Below are 6,339 nucleotides of genomic sequence, written 5' to 3'. Positions count from 1 at the left end.
CGCTCGGCGTTCCGGGCCCCCTCCCCAGAGGCCTAGCCGCCGCCGCCGCGAAGGCGCGGGGCAGACAAAGAAGGTAGACAAAGGCGGGCGCAGCCGGGCGGCTGTGCAGGCACCGGGAGAGGCGGGCCCACTCCTCCCGGTGTGGAAGAGCCGCCTCGGAGCGGCCCGGGGCGCGTGGGACGGGCGGGGCGCGGGCAGCGGTGGCGCATCTGGAGCGGCCCAGCAGGGAGCGGGCGACAAAGGGCCGCGGCAGGGGGTCCCTGGCGGACCCCAACAATGGATCGGAGCTGAGCGCTCAGCTGCGGCAGCGTCTGGCAGCGCAGAGGCCGGCGGTTCCCCAAAAGGATTATTCCGCCTAGGCTGTCAAATGGGACGGAAGAAATGCCCTGTGCGAGGGAGGAGGAACGGGGCACCGCGGGGCCTCAGTAGCCTCCGAAAGTGCGCAGAGCTGGGGGCGAGGTTCAGGGAGGGGTCGCTCTTCGACGTGGGGGTCCAGGGGGGTCTTCAAAGCGCTACCAGGTAAGACTGGGGAGCACTGACGGCTGCGCTAGTGTCCGCCCCCCACTCACACACCCTGGGAGGGAAGGGAAAAAGACAATACCCCTACCCAACACACACACACACACACACACACACACACATACACGCGCGCGCGCGCGCGCGGTCCGCCTCTCGCCACGCCCCGTCCAAAGTAGGTCCCCAACCCGGCCCAGGCAAGACAAAGCCAGCGCTAGGGGTGGCTCATCCATCACAGAGCAGGGTGCCGCGTCCTGCCGACCCTGGGAGTCCCGGAATGCTGTGTTATGGGTCCCGCGGCCCCCATAACTCACCGCGGGGTCAGGGGGGCCGCAGGCGCTGCAAAGATCAGAGAGCGGTGGGGCGGGCCCGCGTTCGCGGGAAGCAGCAGTCTTGCCTGGCGCCCAGAGCTGGCCCAGCGGCTTCCATTTCGACTGTTTTCTTCTTTCTCCAGCGTGGCAAATTATGGCTCAGAGTTTTAAGAGCTCCGCTCTGTAGTCGGGTTAGATGCCTGGGCCCCTCTTCTGCTGTCATTCGTTCCCCGTAGGCTTGGGCAAGGGGCCTAACCTCTCTGAGCTCACCGTTATCCGGAGCTCTCAGGGCTCAAGGATTAAGTGCAGTGGCCAGTGTAAGGAGATAATGTTCCTAAGGTCCTGACCCCACAGGATATGCTCTAGAATAGTTATCTGCTATTGTTATCGTGATATTATCAGCCTGATGGGCAGGCACGAGGATGGATTGGGTTGTGAGCAGAGCAGAGACATGATCTGACTTAGGTTTTAACAACTTCACTCTGATTCCCAAAGTTGAGAATAGACTGCATTTGGCAAGGACAAAAGCAGGGAGAACAGCTAGGAACAGTGGCAGAGAAGAGGTGATGGTGGCTTGGGCCTGGGAGGGGGACAGTGGGTATGATTCTCTCTGTCAAGGATGAAGCTGTGGCCCAGCATTTACTGAACCGGAAGCAAGTTATTGGATCCTCTGGTTCAAATGCTGTTGCGATGGCTATTCGCCAGTGGGGCGATCTTTCGCCGTGCTCGGACTCTCTGTTCTCTGGGTCCTCCCAGAGCAATGATGCAGGAAAAGGTGGATGTTAGGAGAGAGGTCCGGACTCCTATCCCATCTAGGTTATGGTGACTTTGGGTCTGTTTCCCCATGTTTGAATGGCCAAAGTGGAAACAACTCACATATCCATCACGTGAGGAGTGGATAAACAAAATGTGGTATATTCATACAGAAGAATATTATTTGGCCACAAAAAGAATGAAGTGCCAGTACATATGCCGCAACTTGGTGAACCTTGAAAACGTGAATGCTACGTGAAACAAACCAGACGTAAAAGGCCTCATGATTTACATGAAATGTTCAGAATAAGCAAGTCCATAGAGACAGAAAGTAGACTAGTGCTTGGTTGCCAGGGGCTGGCAGAAGGCGAGACTGGGGAAGTGGCTGCCAGTGTATGCGGGGGGGGGGGAGGGAGTTTCTTTCTGGGATGATGGAAATGTTCTGGAATTAGATAGTGGTGATTGACGTACAACTTTGCGACTATATTAAAAACCACTGAATTGCCTGCTTTAAAAGGATGAACTTTATGGTTTGTGAATCATATCTCAATAAAGCAGTTATTTTTAAAAAGTGGCAGTTGAGTTGGATCAAGGGTTCTTACCCTGTGGTTGAGGATGACTTCAGAGGTCCCGGCAACCCCTAAAATTGTGGAAAACATTTAGTGTCTCTGTGCATTTCTGTGGATAAAAGTTCAAAGTTTAAGAAGAGATGACCTGTCAGGTCCCCCTGGCCAACAAGGTGTCAATGACACTGCGGAGTCAGCAGAACTTCAGGGACGGAATGGCATGGGGGCTTTGCCCCGGTTGAACGATTGGAAGCCGCCCAGTGTTACTGGCCTAAGGTCAGGGCTCTGACCTGGGTCTGAGGTCAGCAGTGGACCCCAGGATCTGGGGCAGCTGGGCAGGTCGGGCCTCACACCGGAAGACTAGATGAGCGGGGAGAAAAGCTGTCTTCAGCCGCAGCCACTTGTCTTTAGGCATCTCGGGCCATGAGGATGCATGCCCACCTTAAGGGCATCTTGGGGGCTGCCTGCTGCCTTGGGAAATGGAACTGGCAAGAGGGGCACAGCTCCGGATGTTTTGGATGGGGATTTGAAAGGCATGATGGCTGGTTCAGAGTGTTTGCTCTAGGGGCTTAGATAGTGTGTGTCGATCTTTTTTTAGAATTTTTATTGGAGTATAGTTGATTTACAAGGTTGTGATAGTTTCAGGTGTACAGCAAGGTGAATCAGTTATACATACACATATATCCACTCTTTTTTAAGAAAAACGTGGAACGCTTCACAAATTTGCGTGTCGTCCTTGCACAGGGGCCCCACTAGCCTCTGTATCGTTCCAGTTTTTGTATATGTGCTGCCGAAGCTAGCAAGGTGTGTGTCGATCTTAACATCATTGTCATAACAGCCAGTAATTAGGCATTTATGTGCCAGGCACTGTGCACTTTATAGTCTTACAAACATTATCTCACTTACTTCTTACTCAACTCTATGGAATTGGTGCTGCCATGATCCCATTTTACAGGTGAGGAAATTGAGACTCAGAGAGGGAAGGCCTCACAGCTGGTTAAGGGGCAGTGGTGGGGAGAGAAGCAGCAGCCCAGTGGGCGTGAGGGGCACCGTAGTGAGTAATCCGCAGCTCTTGCTTCATTTGTGAAAGCAGCTTTTCTCTGCACACCACCACCTAGAGCCCAAGCACTGAAATCAGAGGTCTTCGCCCCTCATCCAGACTAAATTAGGATTCATGTCAGGCAAGTGGCAGTGAGACACTGCCCACCATCATTTCATGCCTTCATTCTTTCATTTGCTCATTGGACACACATTCATTCAGAACCTGGATTTGGCCAGGCACTGGTGAGGTGCTGGACTAAGAGAATGAATGAGGCTGGGCCTCTGCTCAGGGGGCATCCCAGCTGGCTGGGTTCCTGAATATCGTGGTATCAGTGGGATTGTCACCGGGCTATACGTGCTGACTCTGTGGCTCCTCCCACCTCCCTGTGTTTGGTGTCCTGGGAACCTTAGGCAGGGATGGGATGGATAATATGTCCTGTGATCAGGATGGTGAGAATGGGAGGGACTCTGGAAGCATCTTAGGGGTCTGGACACTTCATTGCCTGTTATTATACCCCATTCACTCATTGTGTGCTGTTCAGTGAACCCCAGGAACCTTCCTTCACCCATGCAGTCTTTGCAAAACTTCCTTGCATCTCACCTTCTCTTAGTTTCAATTTAAATGTCTCTAGGGAGTGATTTGCTCTCTGTTCCCATTGCAGACCCTCAGGAACCTGCTTCAGTTGGCAAATAAGCTCTCTCCCCTCCTAAACATCCATCCTTCCCTCCCAGATGCCCTCCTACACATTGTTGTTATGGTGAAAGATATGCAAATACCTTTGAAAAACAGTCTCCCAGCAAGTGGGCATTCAAAAATGTAATAAATTAACCCCATGATGTAATCTGGGGTTGTAATCTGTAATCTGTAATCCGTGACCATCCATCATGCTGATGCGATTAAGATATGAAAAACCAGATGCCGAATGGATGGAAGTAACAGATGACTTTTCACAGAGCTCCCCCATGGCCCCATGCTGATTCGGCCCCCTACCCCTGTCCCATGCCCAGTTTCTTGGCCCCCATGGAACCCGAGGCCATCAGAGGTTTAGGGAACATCTGTCCAGCCTGTTCATTTCACAAATGAGATGGAGGCATTTTGGGGGCTGAGGTCGATCAGTTTGATCCCTCCTTATCTGTCTCCTAGCCCCCCTTCCTCTGTTTGTGGCTGGCTCCGAATCCAAAGCCCCGAATGGAGGTGTTTTTATACAGGTTACAGTTGACAGGGTGGGTGCCCCAGTGTCAAACAAAGCTGTTGGGACCTCAGTGTCCTCACTGGAAAAATGAGAGTTTTGGGGTGTATGTCCACCAAGGTTTCTCTGAAGTTCTTTAGCTCTGTGTGGCAGGAGACCTATGGGTGACTTGCACTGTGTCGTCTCAGGGCGGGGTGGGGGGGTGGGGGGCTGGGGCTTAGGGCCCATGAAGGAATGCCTGGCATGAGCCCCCAGGTCGCTCACACTGTGCCTCGGAGGCCACAGGAGTAGCTGGGCTCTGAGTTTCTCCACCCTAGACCTCAATCCTAAGGGACCCATTACAAAGAATTACCCCCTTAAGACTGCCACTTTCTGTTACCAGTGAAAATGCTGCTTGAGCGGGCTCCAGGGACGGGCAAAGAGGGACCCTCAAATCTCTCCAGTTTCCAAAGCATCCTCAGTGATTAAATCTCAAGGAGCCAGGGGACACCTGTCTACAAGCAAGTGAGCTGCTCAGCTCTTTCCGTATGGAAATGGTCCTCTTCTATGTGACATGGGCAGGGTCCCCAGGTCTTGGAAAGGATTGCTGTGCCCCAAATGTGCTGCCACGTGCATCCATTTCTGAAATAAATCATCCATTCCATTGGGTTAAGCATTGCAATTTTATGAAATGCAGACTTTCCCTGGAAAAGCCCAAACCACTGTGGCTGCAATTCCCACACTTTCTTGGGCATCAGGTCCCCTGGGAGCTTGTTAAAGGGCTAGTGCCCTGCTGTGCACCCCAACTGATCTGGTAGGTCCGGGAAGCCCAGGTTCCTGACGTTTAATGGGCTCCCTGGGGATCCTGATGCAGATTTCCTAGGACTGCTTTTGAGAAATGCTCTGCTGGCATTCTTGGCTTAATGGGCTAGGTTAGTTATTCTCTCCCCTGCCCCCACCCCATCAGAAGTGTGTAAATGCAGGCTTGAAAGCATCTGGGGTGAAGGAGTGCAGGTCTCCAATACTAAGCAGTAAACGGTAAACATTCCTATAGCTGTATCTGTGTACCAGCAGATGGGCATGACTCCTAACCAGCTTTTGTGTCCCTGGAGGTCAGAGACAAGATCCCCGGACTTCTGGCCCTGATTTGTTGCCATAACTCCTCAGCCACTTCTCTGACCTTAGTTTTTCCACCTGTAAAATAAAGGGGCTGAAAATAAGGTGAAGCCCTGGAATTCGAGTAGAAGTCAGAACTGGGTTTGTATTCCAAGTGTGTGATTTTGGCAAATTAGGGAACATCTCTGAGCCTGTTTTACCATCTATAAAGTGGGACTGTAAAATGAAGGCTTAGCTCCTAGGGTTAATGAGAGAATTAAAGAAATCAGTGCTTGAAACATATTAAGTGTTCAATGCATGTTAGTAATTATTTTAATATTAATATTATTATTTCCCAGGGTCCTCTCAGCCCTTCCAGAGTCCATGCCTCTGGGGGACTTCCGAGCTACAAAGTGTAGTGGCAGAAGACAACTATGCCCACCGCCTCCCCCAATAGCTGGGTAACTCGGGCAGGTTACTTCACCCCTCTGAACTTCACTTGGCTCATATGTAAAACGGGGACAATCATGGCAACTGTCGCGTGGAATTGTTTTGAGGATTTAGTGAGCTGATCCACGAACACACTTAGCCCAGTCCCTGGCACATGGCTGGACCTCTATAAATGTCAGCTATTGTTATGATGCACGGCCCGGGAAGTTTTTACCTTCTTGGGAGGTAAAGCCTGGCTGCATTTAGGCTCCGGGTGGGGGTGGGGACGGGGACGTCCCCGGTGCTCGCCGGCCCTCCCCTGTCCCCGCCCCGGAGCCGGCGGATTCGCTTTCGGTTGGGCAGCTGAGGTTCCGGGTATGGTGACTGCGGAGCTAGCGGTAGATGTCGCTGTCCATAGTGCCCAGCTGTGACCTCGAGCTGGCTCTCACCAGCAACACG

The 6,339-nt window shown here is 52.4% G+C and overlaps 1 non-coding gene across 1 annotated transcript; it reads right to left on the bottom strand.

The window, feature by feature from the left end:
- Nucleotides 1-2,845: 2,845 nt before the first annotated feature.
- On the bottom strand, nucleotides 2,846-2,949 carry LOC116745283. Its single transcript, XR_004347363.1, has one exon. It is a non-coding gene; the product is annotated as a U6 spliceosomal RNA (small nuclear RNA).
- Between the last annotated feature and the right edge of the window lie 3,390 nt (nucleotides 2,950-6,339).

The sequence above is a fragment of the Phocoena sinus genome, chromosome 1, assembly GCF_008692025.1.
Source record: "Phocoena sinus isolate mPhoSin1 chromosome 1, mPhoSin1.pri, whole genome shotgun sequence".
NCBI classification, from domain to species: domain Eukaryota; kingdom Metazoa; phylum Chordata; class Mammalia; order Artiodactyla; family Phocoenidae; genus Phocoena; species Phocoena sinus.
Note: the sequence above shows the minus strand (reverse complement) of the source record. Positions and strands in the feature narration are given on the sequence as shown.